Genomic DNA, 17,832 nt, shown 5'->3' on the forward strand with positions numbered 1-17,832 from the left:
AGGCAGGCAGAGAGGGGAGGAAGCAGGTTCCCTGCCGAACAGAGAGCCTGGTGCGGAACTCGATCCCAGGACCTGAGCCGAAGGCAGAGGCTTAACCCACTGAGCCACCCAGGCACCCTCCACACTGCTTTTTTATCAATCGTTCTTTTCCATTTTATCACTGGGTAGTGTTCTCTGTGGATGTATCATAGTCTGCTGATCCATTTCCAAGCTGAACAGTTTTTGACTCTTTCCAAAAATGCTGCCATAGCACTTAGGTATGTATGTACTTTTTGTGTGAATATAAGTTTTCATTTCACTTGGATATATGCCCATAGTGGATTGCTGGATTGTATGGTAAACATATATACACCAAACTATTTTCCCAAGTAGCTGAACCATTTTGCATTCCCACCAGAAAGGTATGTTGTTTCTGGTTGCTCCGTACTCTTATCAGCACTGGGTGTGGCTTTACATTTTAATCTTTTATATTTCATTCTCTTGTCTACCCAAAATCTATTTTCATATTTGGTTTAAGTCAGGAGTACGGTTTTATTTATTGCCAAATAGAAGGGCAGTTTTCTGACTCGGCTCTGTTTCATCGATCTGTTTTTTCTGAAATTTACAATTTCTACTTTTTCCAAGAATGTAATAAAATATTTCAAAGCAGTATGAGTGTTAAGGGGATTTCAGGTTATAAAAAGGGGGATTGACTGTCTATCCTAGAATTATGGTATAGGGGCTGCAGAGGAGACATTAGTTCCAGGTTTTTGTTTTTCTGTTTTTGTTTTTTTTAAGATTTTACTTATTTGAGAACTTGAGCACACAAGGGGAGAAGCAGACTCCGTGCCAAGCAGAGAGCCCAATGTGGGCCTCCATCCCAGGACCCTGAGATCATGACCTGAGCCAAAGGCAGGTGCCCCAGGAGCTCCACTTTTGAAATTTTTTGCCATAAGGCCAAACAACAAAATTTTCTACTGTGTCTAGGAAATAATCTCTAGTGTGCCATCTTGGGGAGAAGCTTGCCACTGCCAGGTCCAGGTTGCCCACAGCCCAGCTCCACCCGGTCTCCCCAGGCTTGAGCTATTCTGGTAAATCAGTTTGGGTTTGAAGGTGAAGTATGTGGAAACTCAGTGATTGTTCCGTGGATGACCTAGAGGCTGTTGATGTAATTACAGCAGTGCCCATAAAATACATATATATATACGTACATACACACACAGAGAGGCACACACAAACATACGTGCAATGGATAGTTCTGATGTTGGAGATTTGATAAAATGTTCATTTCCTCATCCATTTTGTTTATTGGACTTGTGGAAATAACAGACATGACTTTATTCTTTTTTTTTTTTTTTTTAAAGATTTTATTTATTTATTTGACAGAGAGAGATCACAAGTAGGCAGAGAGGCAGGCAGAGAGAGAGAGAGGAGGAAGCAGGCTCCCTGCCGAGCAGAGAGCCCGATGCGGGACTCGATCCCGGGACGAGAGATCATGACCTGAGCCGAAGGCAGCGGCTTAACCCACTGAGCCACCCAGGTGCCCCCAGACATGACTTTAAATGCCATTGTATGTCCTGTGATTTGTGGAGCCAGTCCGCCATTAATTGGGCCTGCGTTTCTTCGTGGGAGTCAGCCGAGTGCGTTGGAAGGCTGGAGAGCAGTGACTGCCAAGCTTCTGTACGTTACACACCAGCTGCTTTTCTTGCACACACATTCTCCGCTCTCATGGCTAAAATACTCTGTGCAATTACCCCCCATTTTGTAGATGAGAAAATGAAAAACCATACATACAAACCATACATACAAAAACCAACCAGAAACAGCAAGAAGAATGATGAGAAATTCCAAGCAGCCATCAGTATCAAACTGATATTACTGGTATTTTAGCATATTGCCTCCCCGGCTTAATTATTTTATGTTTTTTGTTTTATTTTTTAAAGATTATTTATTTATTTGTCCCCGCTGGAGCACAGAGAGCTGCAGGAAGAACAGGCAGAGCGGAAAGCAGGCTCCCTGCTGAGCAAGGAGACTTATGTGGGACTCGATCCCAGGACCCTGGGATCATGACCTGAGCCAAAGGCAGGTGCTTAACCAACTGAGCCACCCAGGCATCCTGGTTTATTTTATATTTGTGGTTACAATCATGTAACATTAACTTCACCATCTTAAGGCATTCTTAAGTGTACAGTTCGTGTTAAGTATATTTACGCTGTCATGATACACCTCTAGAATTTCCATCTTGCAAAACTAAAACTGCCCATTAATCCTCCACCCCTTTCCCCTGAGCCGTCACCTTTCTATTCTCTGTTTAGGATTTTGACTACTTTAGATCCCTCAGGAGTGACATCATCAGTATTTGTCCTTTGGGGACTGGCTTATTTCACTTAGTATGATGCCCTTGAAATTCATCCACATTGTAACATGTGACAGGATCTCCTTTTTAAAAGGCTGCATGACATTCCATTCCGTGGATATCCCACATTTTCTTTATCCATCTGTCAGGAGACATTTGGGTTGTTTGTACCTCTTGGCTATCGTGAATAATACTGTAATTGCAGTGTGTGTGTGTGTGTGTGTGTGTGTGTGTGTGTGTGTAAATAGTTCTTAAGATTCTGCTTTGAATTCCTTTGGTAAATACCCAGAAGGGGAATTGCTGGATCATGTGGTAATTTTTAATTTTTTCAGGAGGTTTGATATTGTGTTACATAGTGGCTATACTATTTACATTCCCAATTGCCTCCAGATTTTTAAAGAAATATGAACACTCTGGGGACTAAATTCCTTCTCGCATGGTGTCCTTGTCTCCACAAGAACATATGAAGAAAGTTAGAAGGTATCAGTGGATCAATAAATTCTTTGCAGCAAACCTTGAATGGTTTCTAGCCATTCTCAGAAACTAATTGTTCCCTGCAAATCTGCATAGACTGGGAAAGCAAACCAGACTTAAAGGAGGTGATCCCCATAGCAAGCCCTAAAGGGTCCTAGAAGTTAGATGGGCAAAGATAGGGGCTTCCAGGTAGATAGAACAGCCTGGAAAACCCAGGGCTGAAAAGGCTTGATTCCTGCTGTGAATTTCCATTGCTTTCCTAAAGCTCCAGCCTAAAAATCCATGTTTTTTTTTGTTTTTGCCTTTTTTTTAAGATTTTATTTATTTATTTGACAGAGATCCCAAGAAGGCAGAGAAGCAGGCAGAGAGAGATGGGGAAGCAGGCTCCCTGCTTAGCAGAGAGCCTGATGCGGTGCTCAATCCCAGGGGCCCTGGGATCGTGACCTGAGCCAAAGGCGGAGGCTTTAACCCACTGAGCCACCGAAGCACCCCTAAAAATCCATGTTTTTGACATTCTGGTTCATTGTTTTTCTCTGGGAGTATGTGGTAATCTCCCCCGGAGCAGGTAGCATATGCCAGGCCGTTAGAGACAGATGTCCTGTTCTCACTGCGACAAGGTAAGGTGGGAACTCATTACCAAGGGTCCGAACACCTTGATGCTGAGAGAGACATTCTCTGTATAGCGTTTATGGTCTTAGTGGAAAAGCAAGCATTAAAGAAGGAATTGGGAGTTATACAGAAGGGGAAGTACTGTGTTCTCTGGGAACCTGTAGAAAGGGGATTGAGGAGACTTGGAAGGTTTATCAGAGGACATATGCTTGAGATGTGAAAGGGGCCCCTGGTGGCTCAGTCTGTTAAGCATCTGACTCTTGATCTCAGCTCAGGTCTTAATCTCAGGGTTGTAAGTTCAAGCCCTGCACAGGGCTCCATGCCAGGCATGGAACCTACTTAAAAAAGATGTGGAAGACAATTTCAATATATAACAGCCACACGCAATTTTGGAGTCAAATAGAGGAGATGTTTTTATATCTTGCTAAATTTGCATAAGAATAAGGAAAATGATGTTTTACTTTGATCAGTTTTTAGAGTCAGATCAGTGCAGATACCCCACTCCAGACAAGAATAAGCAATTCAAGCTTCTAAAAGTGAATATTTTGATGTTTGTTGCCTTAGTATAGGCGTCCTCCGAGCCAGATGGGGATGATGGGTTCCTAAGCCTAAGGACAGTGACTGGGAAGCAGACTTGGGGGATGACTATTTAGAGGCCTTGGGGTTCTGTGATAAGCTGAGTGTGCCTGCATCTTGTGAGAGGGGAGGAAAGGGGAAATTACCCAAAACTTGTCACTGAAACATCACAGCTATTAGAACATCGATTTCTAAAGATTTTCTTTTTTTTTTTTTTTTTGAGAGAAAGCACGAGTGGTAGGGGGTAGGGTCAGAGGGAGAAGGAGAAGCAAGCCAGATGCGGGGCTCGATCCCAGGACCTGAGCTGAAGGCAGCTGCTTAACCAACAGAGCCACACGCAGGTGCCCCAGAACATTGATTTTTAAATAATGATTTGTATGCCTTGTACAATTTTGGAGCACAGTGAATTTTATTTTCTGCCTGTGTCCCTTAATAAACAGTATATATTTTTTAAGATTTTATTTGACAGAGCACAAGAAGGGGGGCGACAGGCCAGGGAGGGGGAGAAGCAGGCTCCCTGCAGAGCAGGGAGCCCATGTGGGGCTCCACCCCAGCACCCCAGGATCATGACCCAAACCAAAGTTAGACACTTAACTGACTGAGTCACCAAGGTGCCCCAGTAAATGATATCTTTTCATTAAAAGGCTTTGTAACCATCATTTTAATTGCTGCATAATTCCTCAGATAAATATATACTGTAATTTGTTTAATCTTCCTCCCGCCTTTGGACATTGTGGTTTTACGTTTGGAATCAGCACAAACAGAAAATTGGAAATTTTTAAAGATTGGAATGTTTCCTTTGTTGAGCTCTATAGGACTCCTGTCAGAGGACAGTCTAGCAGGACTGGAATGAATGGATCAAAGAGCAAGGTCGTTTTAGGCCTTTTTTGCTAAATATTACTCATATTTCTTTCAAAAACGGTGTTAGGGGTTTCAGCTGTCTCAGCTGAAAGGGCCAGCTTCTCACCCCTGGCTGCTGACAAGGATGTAATTGAAAACACATTTCAGGAGGCAAAAAGGGGTACCTCGTAACTTTCAGAGCTGACTCTTAGTGAGATGATGACCCCGGGTTGCGTTCTGTCCCTGGGGATTACGCAGAGGCTCTGTGCCTGTTTATCGACAGGGAGATGTGTGCTTTTCAGATTGTCTTCCCGTGCGCGTTCTCTCCCTTCTCCCTATGTTGCCATAGAACTGGGCATCTTTCTCCCCGATTTTATCTCTTCAAATGTTTTTCACTTCCTGCATTAGTTTTAACCTTTGGCTCATTTACATTAAATCTCCTCCATGGAGGGGCACGTGGGTGGCTCAGTCGGTTGAGTGTCTGGCCTCGGTTTGGGCGGTGATCTCTAGGTCCTGGGATTGGGCTTTCTGCTTGGGGTGGGGGTTGCTTCTCTCTCTCCCTCTCCCTCTGTGATCTCACTCATTCTCTCAAACTCTTTAAATAAATAAATAAATAAATGTCCTTCATCACATCTCCTTTGGGATTTCTTTTTTTTTTTTTTTTTAAGATTTTATTATTTATTTATTTATTTGACAGAGAGAGATCACAAGTAGGCAGAGAGGCAGGCAGAGAGAGAGGAGGAAGCAGGCTCCCCGGTGAGCAGAGAGCCCAATGTGGGACTCGATCCCAGGATCCTGAGATCATGACCTGAGCCGAAGGCAGCGGCTTAACCCACTGAGCCACCCAGGCGCCCCTCCTTTGGGATTTCTAATATTTTAAAATTTTGTTTCATTTCTTTTACCATGATTTACCTTTTTCTTATTTTTTAAAAAATTTTCTTTGTACCTTTTGTTATTAATGTAGTCACTCTTTCACTCTTCATTTCCTACCTCGCTTTAGGGTTGTCTTTGTGTCTCCTTGCCCTTCTATGTTTCATTTTCCTTTGTGTTCAGAGCAGGGCTGGAGAAAACTGTTCTCTTAGGAAGAAGTGTGGAGAGGCCCCAGTGTGTTTACAGGCAAACGTTGAGGCCACCACTGGCCCTGTGCAATGCAGGTCTCCAAACCCCCTCACCTCTTGGAGCCTCCCCTGACCCCAGTCCACACGAGGAGTCCAAGAGGGAAGAGCCTGCCCTTCCCTCTGCCTTCTAGCCAAGCTCTCAAAATTTCTGGCTGAACAGCTGAGGAAGTCACCTACCTAACTTAGACAGTTGGTATACTTATCCTTGGGCCCTAGCCAAGGACTAATTTAGTGTCTTTTCTTGGGGAGAGGTGTGGATGAGTCTGGGTGTCCACTTGCGTATTACGGGAACCCTCCAAACTTAACAATGAGCGGGGGTAGGAAGAGGAGTTTGACCGTGGGCCATATATGACTTTCTGGTCTCCATATTCTGGTATGGAACTCACAGAGAATTCTGAACTGGAATGTGGCATTCTATGGCCTCTTGAAGGCATATTTGTAGTAGTTTGCTAGGTTTTTTAATTTTTATTTATTTTTAGGGAGAGCAAGGGGTAGAGCAAGCAGAGGGAGAGGGACAAGCAGACTACAGAGCACAGAGCCTGACCCAGGGCTTGATCCCAGGATCTGGAGATCATGAACTGAATTGAAAGCAAAAATCAATTGGTTAAATATCTGCCTTTGGCTGGGGTCATGATCCCAGAGTCCTGGGATCAAGCCCCACCATGGTCTTTCTGCTCAGTGGGGAGTCTGCTGCTTCTTCTCCCTCTGCCCTTCTCCCTGCCTCCCCATCCTGCTCTCTCTCTCAAATAAATAAGTAAAATCTTAAAAAAAATAATAAATGTTAAGGTAGGATGTGTGGGCCTCCATTTATACTCTTGCTGTAGAGATGAGGTGAGCCATTTTGATTTACTGCAAACTGGGAGTTTTGAAAGGTTATATTTAGGGGGATGTCATGATCAAAACTATGCTAAAAGACTTCGGTGGTGAACTTTATTTTTTTTTTAAGATTTTATTTCTGTGAAAGAGTGAGTATGTGCTTGTGCATATGGGGACAAATAGACTCCACCCAATGTGGGGCTTGACCCCATGACCCCTGACCCCGAGACCACAACTAAGCCAAAATCAAGAGTTGGACATTCAACTGACTGGGCCACCCAGGCACCCCGGTGGTGAATTTTTAAAAGATGGAATTAAATGAGAAAGTATTAGGTAAAGGAGGAATTAGTTAAAACTTAACAGGGAGAAGATGACACCATAAAAAAAAGACACAATTTAAATACAGGAAAATCACTTTTACCTTTAGTTAGAAGTAACACACACCTGATATACACCTTAAACTTATACACAACATGATGTACCAATTATGTCTCAATTAAGAAAGTTGTTTTGATGTAAAATGGTTTAAAAAAAAAAAAAAAAGGACAGAAAGTTCACCAACACAGAGTTAGAAACAACAGAATGCCTCAAGGTGATATACTAGGGAGCATTCTCATTTGGTGGGGTTCTATCACCCCGCAGGCTGGATTCTTCATACAGTCTTGTCTTTTAAGGTTTCCACTTTGAAGCCAAAGGCCAAACTTCTTAGTTTAAGCTGATGGTTTCCAGATTGAGGAAAGTTTTCTGAGGAGCCATGCAGATTTGCTGCCCCTCCCACCCCAAGGTAAATATTTTGGTCCATGTGTCAAAGCCACAGATTTTACTAGCTTAAGTTCTTCAAAGGAAGTACAAAACCTTGGGCCCTTGTACTGGTAAATAGATGTCCTACCCTAGTGTTTCCCAGTATTAAGATAGTGCATGACTTTTCCTTTTCTATCTCTCACTCATTTTGGTTTTATGCAGAATTGGTTTTTAATCATCAAAACTAAGACTTAGCAAAAAAATGATGACATCGTCCCTTGACACTTACCTTCTTGTGCTAAGTTCGCCACCCAGTCATGATGACACCCTAATTCTAGCAGAAAGTCTAAAGAATTATTCAGCCTCCTAACCACACGGGGCAATTGCTAATATGCTGGACAGTTAGAACAGTAGTGGTAGATCATCTTATTTCAACTTTTGAGATAATATGACAATTGAGAAGTGGAAACCCTTGTGAATTTTTTTTTTTTCTTATTTGGTACCAAGATCATTAGCCCTTTCTGGTGGTTACATATTGTAAGGTTTAAAGAGTCAAATAAGCAAGAGTACTCTATAATATATTTGAAACATGAAAGACTGTGCTGTAATCTTTATAGGCACAAAGTTGAAGTTTCAGGCAAGTCTAGATGACCCCCAGTATTCATCAGAACTCCTTTAAATGGACCTAAGCAAGCAGCACTCCTTTAAATAGATCATTTTGGTTAGCAGTCCTTTAAATAGATCTAAGCAAGCAGCACTCTGGGGGCCCCTGGCTTGCTCAGTCAGAAGAGCATGTGACTCTTGATCTCAGGGTCACCAATTTGAGCCCCACGTTGGGTGTAGAAATTACTAAACAAGCAGCATTCCTGTCTACTCCAGAGCTTTTAGAATAAACCTGATGCTCAAATAAACTTAGAGCATCCAGGTGGGTACTATAGAGATGATGAGTGCTCATCACTTCTCTGAAAATTTCTTGGCTGCCTTCGTTTTTTCAGTCTTTTTTCAATGGGTGAATCATTTCTTAAAATTCTGAATCTTCTGAGTACAGTTCATTCGGCAAAAGCTGGCTGGTCCCATCTGCAGTTAATAATGAGATGGGGGGGGGCGCCTGGGTGGCTCTGTGGGTTAGAGCCTCTGCCTTCGGCTCAGGTCATGATCCCAGGGTCATGGGATGGAGCCCCGCATCAGGCTGTCTGCTCGGGGGTGAGCCTGCTTCCCCCTCTCTCTCTGCCAGCCTCTCTGCCTACTTTTGATCTCTGTCAAATAAATAAATAAAATCTTAAAAAAAAAAATAATAACGAGATGAGCAGCATCTTTTTGTTCATGCTAACAGGCTATCCAAACAAAATTTGGACTTGCAAATTGGGAGAGGCCAAGTTTTCCAGTCCTCCTGTTTTGTAGAAGGGGGGGGCTGCTAACCAAAACGAGCTGTAACATTAACAATAGCCTGGAATGGAGAAAACGCTTGGCATTCCGCCACTGCAGCCCAGTAGGGACAGGCCACAGAGAAGAAAGAAGCTGTGGTCTCCGCGATGCAGAGTTGGCGGGCCCGATGCCCCAGTCTAGGGGGTTTGCAGCTGAGGTCCATGCAGAGATGTGGGGAATGGAATGGTCAAGGTGACATGATGCGTGGGCAGCCAGGCCAGGTGGCTGCCCCGGCTCAGGCCCAGAAACCAGCCAGTTATGCAAAGTCCCAGCAGCAGCACTATCCTCTCCTTGAAGCCCTCACAGATTTCCTTGACTTTGAAAGAAAAAAAAAATTACAAAATTTTCTGTTATAAAGTGACTTATGTAAGCTTTGAGCTTATTTAAACTCCTTGGGCTTAGAGCTCTTCCGCAACTAGGAAATGGAAACAGACTTACATCTGAATTACAAAGAAAGCTGTGGAACCAGGGAAATTAAAAACATTTAATAGAGCCATAGCCACAGTGGTGGTGTTCTTCTGGAACTTAATAGTTGCTCACAGCATGATTATGAACAGGCTTTCTAGAACTTCCTGCCTGTCTTTGGGAGAGACCTAATTCTCACGGGGCATTTCTGTCTTCAAACCGACCAGGAAACCTTCCTTCCCTCAGAGTGCCAAGACAGAAGCATCTCTATCACTGAGACAGAGATCCTAGAAGATGCTTGTAGGAGTCTTTTTATTCCCCCTCATCCTCTCTGAATTGAAACACAAAATTAAATTGTTCTCAAGAACACGTGGGATCCTCCCCAGATCCACTCTTTGAAAAATTACGAACTCTGCAAGCAACCTGTCAAGAAATGAACAGAGCAACAACTGGATGCAAGGAGTGAGCTCAAAAGCAAGAATCTTGCTGTTTCACGCAGAGCGACGGGGGTGTGGTCCTACCCCCTCAAGCCCCAGAGCCCCTCTCGCCTTGGTCAGGGCCCTTGGACCAGAAGCATCTGTGTTCCAAGCAGAGCCCAGGTGCACCAGGGCCAGGAAGCTTACAGTCTTCAGCGACCTTAATCATCATCATCTGTTCCTGCTTTCAGTGATGCCAGCTTTGAGCCTGGATGCCTGGCAGTTGGTCTCTCCAGACACGGCCGGGTCTCTGCTGGGAAGAAAGATACTATGTCCAACTCTGCCGTCCAAGAATTTATCGTCTAATTAGGGAAATTTTAATTTAAAAAAATAATATGTGCTGAAGAGACAGCCAGAACAAGTCTAAAAATTAATTTAAGGTAACGGAGATATTTGAGAGACTGTAATTGGTTTCTCCCTTCTCGCATTACACTTCCCCATCCAGTCTCTCTTGACTGGCAGTTCTCTGTATTATTTTCCTTCTGCTCTGCCCACTGGCTGCTCCCACAACCTTTAAAGCTCTTTTCCCCATTATCACCTAGAAATGCCTTCCACTTAAGCAGTTGATGTTGCCTCCTCCAGGAAGCGGTCTCTGGTCTCTGATGCGTAAGACATACTGCAGCCCTTTTTACTCTCCTCAACCCCAGGCTGGAGGCAGGCACTCACTGATTGAAGGGCCACATTGGCGAGACCTAGAAAATTGATGGTCCCTTATTGACAGCAGGGTACTTGGCTGGAACTGCTGCTACTTCTTTTTTTTTTTTAGAGTGACTTCTTACCCCCAACATGGGGCTCAAACTCACAACCCCCAAGATCAAGAGTCACATGTTCTGCTGACAGAGCCAGCCAGGGAGAAGCAGACCCTGCCGAGCTGGGAGCCTGAGGCGGGACTCGATCCCAGGACTCCAGGATCATGACCTGAGCTGAAGGCAGACAGTCACTTAACCAGCTGAGCCATCCAGGCACCCCATCTTGACTGGAGCTTTTTAAGTGCTGTCGGAGTTCAGGATTGGCTCCAGCCTGGCAAGTTGCAGACATGGAAGACAATAGCCCTTTGGTGCACCAGAAGCCTAGCCAAGTGGGATCTAATAATGATAAGCTCTCAGTTTCCTAGACAAGCATTTAAAAAAAAGTAGATCCTGAAAACAGAATGTCCATACTCTTAACCTGTGCTACCAGCACAAAAAAAATGAGTGTCTGAAGTGTTGGGGGAAGTGCTCAACTTTCTTGGGTAATGACTTTGTCTCTGCCCCCATGTGATCATACACTTCTCTCTCCACAGCTTCCCTGTGTCTTTTTCTCTCCTTCCTGCTCAGCCTTGATTCCATCTCATGGAGCCAGAGCTAGAAATGAAGACAAGGGAAGTGTCACAGCAGAGTCCATCGTCCCATTTGTGTTCCAGAGAGATGGTTATAGAGAACAGACTCTGGCCGAGCAAGCTAGGCTGGAAACCTTATTGGCTTGAGTCCTGCTGATAGGAGAGTCACCTTTTTCCTGTTTACATTTAATGGTGCTACTCTTTCTTCAAATATCCTGAGTGTATTTGTTTTGTTTTTTAATTTTTTTCCTTTTTTTTTTTTCCAAATTTCTTTTTAGTGTTCCAGAGTTCATTGTTTATGTGTATTTGTTTTAACCTCCTTTAGATTGTTCTAAGAGCTTTACTTTAGGAGTGAGTTCTCCTACTTAAGTATGTGGATTCCACTTCAATGGCCTTGGACTTGCTTCCCATGCATTAGGATTTTTGCTCAAGAGATGTTGTCCTTACCTGACTTGGTTTGTGGAGGTTTCCATTTGGTGGCTTCTGCTCAGGTTCTGTTTTGGTTCCCTGATTCTAGATCATTTTTTGTGTTAGTGGATTGGCTTGGGGTTTGCCACCCTGAGAATGCGGGCCCCGCATACTCATTCTGAGTATGGACTCAGAATTCCAGTTGTATGGTTCTAATGTGGGAAGGCTAACTCTATCTTCTAGCTAAGAACTTGGGCTAATGGAAGGACGTTCAGACATCCCTTTGTGGATCAGCAGCAGATGCAGCTTCTCATTAAATGCCAGGCTTGTGGACATGTTTAACTCCAGTCCCTACGGCCTGTATTCCTCTCAGGTCCGTTCATGGGCTATACAACCTCAAATACTACTCTATATATCTGAACCCCCTTTTAGACACCTGTATTAAAGTATTTTAATACTCAAATGGTTTAAATATTCTAGCTAACATTTTTATGTATTAAGCATATAAAATATTTTAGAATATGCTCAATCTCCAATCATGACCTAAATTTTTTTCCATAGGTTGTTTTTTTTTTTTTTTTTTAAGCATATAATGTATTATTTGCCCTGGGGTATATAGGTCTTTGATTCATCAGTCTTACATAATTCACAGCACTCACCATAGCACAAACCCTCCCCAATGTCCATCCCTCCCTGCCCACCCCCTACCCCTCAACAACCCCCAGTTTGTTTCCTGAGATTAAGTGTCTCTTCTGGTTTATCTCCCTCCCTGGTCCCATCTTGTTTCATTTTTTTCCCCTCCTACTCCCCACGACCACCCACCCTGCTTCTCAAATTCCTCATATCAGAGAGATCATATAATTATGACCTAAATTTTTAACTAGAAGTTATTTTTAATAAAATACTGCTTTTTATATTAATTTTTTTAAGAGTGGGAGAAAGTGGAAGGAGGGGCAGAGGGAGAGAGAATCTTAAGCATGCTCTACACCTAGCACAGAGCCAAAAATGGTGCTCGATCTTACAACCCTGAAATCATGATCTGAGCCAAAACCAAGACTTGGATGTTTAATCAACAGAGCCATCTAGGTGCCCCTAATGTCAGTTTTTAAATAATCTCTTTATTCACCTATCTTTCTAGTAGGTTTAAGTTGGGTGTTTTTTTTTTTCCCCCAGATGTGTAATCATATGCTCTGTAAATAATGACAGTATTGCAACCTCCTTTCTATTAATTATACATTTTAATTCAGTCCTTGTCTAATTGCCTTGGCAGGAACTTCTAGAACAATAGTCAGTAACAGTGGTACTGTTAGGTCCTCTCTTGGACCCGATCTGATCAGAAATGCTTTTAGTGTTTTACTAAAAGCATGTTTTACTAAAAACATGAAACATGTTTGGGTTTTGGTTCTGAGAACTATCTTCATTAAAATAAAGGAATACTTTTTATTTTCATTTTTTTAAGGATTTTCTTTTTAAGTAATGTCTACAGCCAGTGTGGGGTTCAAACCCACAACCTCCATTTTCATTTTATTAAGAGGTTTATAAGGAGGAGTGGGTATACAAATTTTAGTAAGTGCATTTAAAAAAAAAAAAGATTTTATTTATTTATTTGACAGACAGATCACAAGTAGGCAGAGAGGCAGGCAGGAAGAGAGAGGAGGAAGCAGGCTCTCCGCGGAGCAGAGAGCCCGATGTGGGGCTCGATCCCAGGACCCTGGGATTATGACACTGGGATCATAGCCAAAGGCAGAGGCTTTAACTCACTGAGCCACCCAGGCACCCCAGTAAGTGCATTTTTAATAGTAAAGGCAATTGTAATTTCTTTCTTGACTTACTTAAAATTAACTTATATTACTAAATTTCCTAATATGGAATCATCCTTGGATTCCTTGATTCCTGAAATGAACTTTACTTGGTCTTGGTGTGTTATTCTTTTAATGTACTGCTGGTTTGATTTGATATATACAATTTATATGTGGTTGGTGTATGTGTGTGTGTGTGTGTGTGTGTATATATATATATATATTTATTTAAAATTTCTTTTAACTCTTTACAAGTAAAACCAGTCTGCAGTTTTGTGTTTATTAGGTTCTCAGATCAGTCATTTGCCAGTTGTGTAAATTAAGGTATTTATTTCCTTTATTTCTCTGTGCTCTTGAGTAGTTTAAACAGCGTCAACAAATCTGTTTATTCAATTTTTAAAGAGTCACATATGGAGTGATCTGGGACTAGAGTATTGGAGGAGAATTGTCTTTATTTCTACATGTTATTTATCTGTTTACTTCCATGTGTTTCCAACCCAATTTGGGGAAAGGTATTTTCATTGAAGATCATCAGTTTTTATTAGGATTTTCAAATGTTTTAGATTATAGTGGTATATAATGGTCTCATACTTATCTCTATTTCCTCTGTATATGGGCACGTTTCCCTTTCCTAAATTTGTGTTTTTGTGCTCTCTTCCTTGTTTCTTCTGTAAGGCTAGCTAGTGACACCTATATTATTCAGTGATCTAGCTGATTTACAAGATTTATAGATTTATAAGTTCTTTTTTTTATTTTCTTAATCATCAATTTATTTTTTTAAAGATTTTGAGAGAGAGAGAAATTTTTAAAAAACCTTTTTAAAAAGGGTTTCATCCTCAACTCTTCCTTTCCCTTCTCTCTTAGGAACCCTCAGGACTTCTGTAGTTACTTTCATCGGGATCACTTCCACTCTTAACACCCTTTCCCAGGCGCCCCTTCATCATTAATTTCTAATTTTAACTTTATTGTGTCTTTATTTCCCTTTCCAAGTGCTAGGGTAGGATGTCCAACTGACCCTTCCGCATGGTCAGTGCTCAAAGTCGGGTGGGATGAACAGCGCTCTGGAGGGTGGGGAAAGAATTTTAGGAGTGGAAGTGACTTGGATGAAAGTAATCACGGAAGCCCTGAGGGTTCTGAGGGGGAAGGGAAAAGAAGAAGAGTTGAGGATGAAATCTTTTGTTTTCATCAACTTTTTAAATCTTGATTCCAGTGTAGCTAACATTCGGTGCTGTGTTAGTTTCAGGTGTACAGTATAGTGATTCTACAGTCCGTTCGACACCCGGTGCTCATCACATCAGTGCTTAATTCCCATGATGTGTTTCACCCATCCCCACACCCTCCCCTCTGGTAATCATCAGTTTGTTCTCTAAAGTGGAGAGTCTATTTCTTGTTTATCTCTTTCTCTCTCTCTCTCCCCCTCTTTTCCCCCTTTGCTCATTTGTTGTGTTTCTTACATTCCACATATGTGTGAAATCATGGCATTTGTCTTTCTTTGACTTAACTTCACTTAGCATTATACATTCTAGAGCCATCCATGTTGTTGCAAATGGCAAGATCTCGTTATTTTTTATGACTGAGTAATATTCCATTGTCTATATCCCATATCTCCTTTATCCATCTTTTGATGGATACTTGGGCTGCTTCCATAATTTGGCTATTGTAAATAATACCGCTGTAAACATAAGGGCATTTGTGTCTCTTTGAATTCATGTTTTTGTATTTTTTAGGTAAATATCCAGTAGTGCAGTTACTGGATCTTAAGGTAGTTCTCTTTTTAATCTTTTGAGGAACCTCCATACTGTTTACCATGGTGGCCACACCAGTTTGCACTCCCACCAACAGTGAGGGAGGGTTCCTCTTTCTCCACATCCTACCCAACGCTTATTTCTTAAGTTGATTTTAGCCATTCTGAGAGGTGTGAGATGATAACTTATTATAGTTTCGATTTGCATTTCCCCGATGGTACGTGATATTGAGCATCTTTTCATGTTTGTGTTGGCTAGAGGATGAAATGCTGGTCCTGGCATTTGCTCAAAAAACGGGGAGCCTGAGGGAGAGGCCGTGAGGGTAGCAGGTGGTTAGCACCCTACCGGTGATTTGCTGAAGATCCTTGCTTCACTCTGGAATGCCACCTAACCTGCCGCATTCTTCACCCACTCCCTCCCCCATCACGCAGCCTCCTCCCTCCAGGCTGACCTTGGGTGGTACAAGGGGTCCACTGCCAGGGAGCTGGCAGCAGCTGGAGAAGGGAATGGTACCCAGGGCTTGAAGGAGGAAGGAGGCGTTGGGGAAGGGAATCTAGCTGCCATGGACAACTAGGTGTTCCCCAAGGAGCTGCACCAAGGGGCTGAGCAGCTGAACGATGATAAATAGCTTAATGAGAACGATGTGCAGTGCTGTGCAGAAAGGCTAAGGAAATTTTAACAAAAGAATCAGAAGTGCAAGAGGTGGGCGCCTGGGTGGCTCAGTGGGTTAAGCCGCTGCCTTCGGCTCAGGTCATGATCTCGGGGTCCTGGGATCGAGGCCCGCATTGGGCACTCTGCTCAGCAGGGAGCCTGCTTCCCTCTCTCTCTCTCTCTGCCTGCCTCTCCATCTACTTGTGATTTCTCTCTGTCAAATAAATAAATAAAATCTTTAAAAAAAAAAAAAAAAGAAGTGCAAGAGGTTCATTGTCTCGTTCCCCTGCGTGGAGATGTGCATGGTCAATTCCATGATCTCATGGAACTCTTTAAAATTGGTAGAAAATCACCAGGTACAAACTATCTATCTATGGGAGACAGTGTAGACATAAGCTATCCTAATTGGAGACTGTGACTCTCCTTGTGGTCTTAAAGGTGTGTTACCTAGAATGCATTACAATATTGGGAGGAAACCATGAGAGTCGATGAGTTACCCAAGTATATGGCTTTTATGATGAATGTCTGTGAAAGCATGGAAATGCCAAAGTGTGGAAATATTTTACAGATCTATTTGATTATCCTCCACTTACGGCACTAGTAGATGGACAGATATTCAACCTTCATGGTGGCCTCTCTCCCTTCCTAGATACACTGGATCATAGAGGAGCCTCGAATCATTTACAAGAAGTTCCACAGGAAAGGTCCAGTGTGTGATCTGTAGTGGGCAGATCAGGTGATCGTGGTGGGTGAGATAGGATAGTTCACCACCTAGAACTGGCTCTATGTTTGGACAAGACATTTCTGAAACATTTGACCATGCCCATGGTCTCACACTGGTTTCTTGAGCTCACCAACTTGTCATCGAAGAATACAGCTGGTGTCATGATCAGAATGTGGTTACCTTTTTTTTTTGCTTTTTAAAGATTTTATTTATTTGACAGGAAGAGACACGGCAAGAGAGGGAACGTAAGCAGGGGGAGTGGGAGTGGGAGAAGCAGGCTTCCCGCTGAGCAGGGAGCCTGACATGGGTCTTGATCCCTGGGATCATGACCTGAGCTGAAGGCAGATGCTTAATGACTGAGCCACCCAGGCGCACAGGGGTTACCATTTTGGAAAGTGCACCCAGTTACTTACTGTTACTGTTGTGGGAACCAGGGTGCTATCATGGAATTAGATGACACTTTAAAATATTCCTTCCCTCAGTTTGACCCAGCACGTTGTGGTAGACAGCCTCATATTACCTGGTGCAAACTACTTCCTGTAAATTCTTCCTGGGAAAAAGCTGCCTTTTTGTGTGGAAATAGACCCAGCTTTTTTTTTTAACAGAAGAATATCAAATTTAATTTAATCTATGTATTTCTGTAACAAATGGGCATCTGTCTTGGCAATTAACCATATCATGGACCAAAGTGAGCCATACTAATGATAATAAGCATTTAGCACAATTTGAGACTGAAATTCAGTACAATACTATGTTCTAGATCGGTCAGTGTTAACAGTTTGCCTGCTATATTTGTAGTAACCACTTTCCTCTGGATTGTTAAGCAGAAAAGGCCACTAACTCCTTCCTCTTGTTTTGCCTTTATTTGGGAAATTATAGTATTTAACTGTCATGGATTGATAGAGTTGGAGTTTTTTTTTTTTTTTTTTTTTTTTTTTTTTTTTTTTTTTTTTAAAGATTTTATTTATTTATTTGACAGAGAGAGATTACAAGTAGGCAGAGAGAGAGAGAGAGAGAGAGAGAAGGAAGCAGGCTCCCTGCTGAGCAGAGAGCCCGATGCGGGACTCGATCCCAGGACCCTGAGATCATGACCTGAGCCGAAGGCAGCGGCTTAACCCACTGAGCCACCCAGGCGCCCAAGGAGTTTTGTTTTTAAAACACACAAGCTAACTTCCATTTAATCCTTTATCCTTCATTTTATTAAATGTATAGTTAAATTAGCTGAAGAAAAGATTCTGGGGAATATGTTGTCATAACATTTAAAAAGGTTGTCTTTCATTTAAACTAAATTACTGTTTTATGTCGGTTTGCATACTTCTGTGTATTTGTCACGACAGTGCTTACTTCCTATTTGGTGTACTGAGCAAATCAA

The 17,832-nt window shown here is 42.5% G+C and overlaps 1 pseudogene; it reads left to right on the top strand.

The window, feature by feature from the left end:
- The first annotated feature begins 15,644 nt into the window (after positions 1 to 15,644).
- LOC131810178 (serine/threonine-protein phosphatase 2A catalytic subunit beta isoform-like) lies at positions 15,645 to 17,373 on the top strand (annotated as a pseudogene).
- Positions 17,374 to 17,832: the final 459 nt, after the last annotated feature.

The sequence above is a fragment of the Mustela lutreola genome, chromosome 10 (assembly GCF_030435805.1).
Source record: "Mustela lutreola isolate mMusLut2 chromosome 10, mMusLut2.pri, whole genome shotgun sequence".
In the NCBI taxonomy this organism is placed as follows: domain Eukaryota; kingdom Metazoa; phylum Chordata; class Mammalia; order Carnivora; family Mustelidae; genus Mustela; species Mustela lutreola.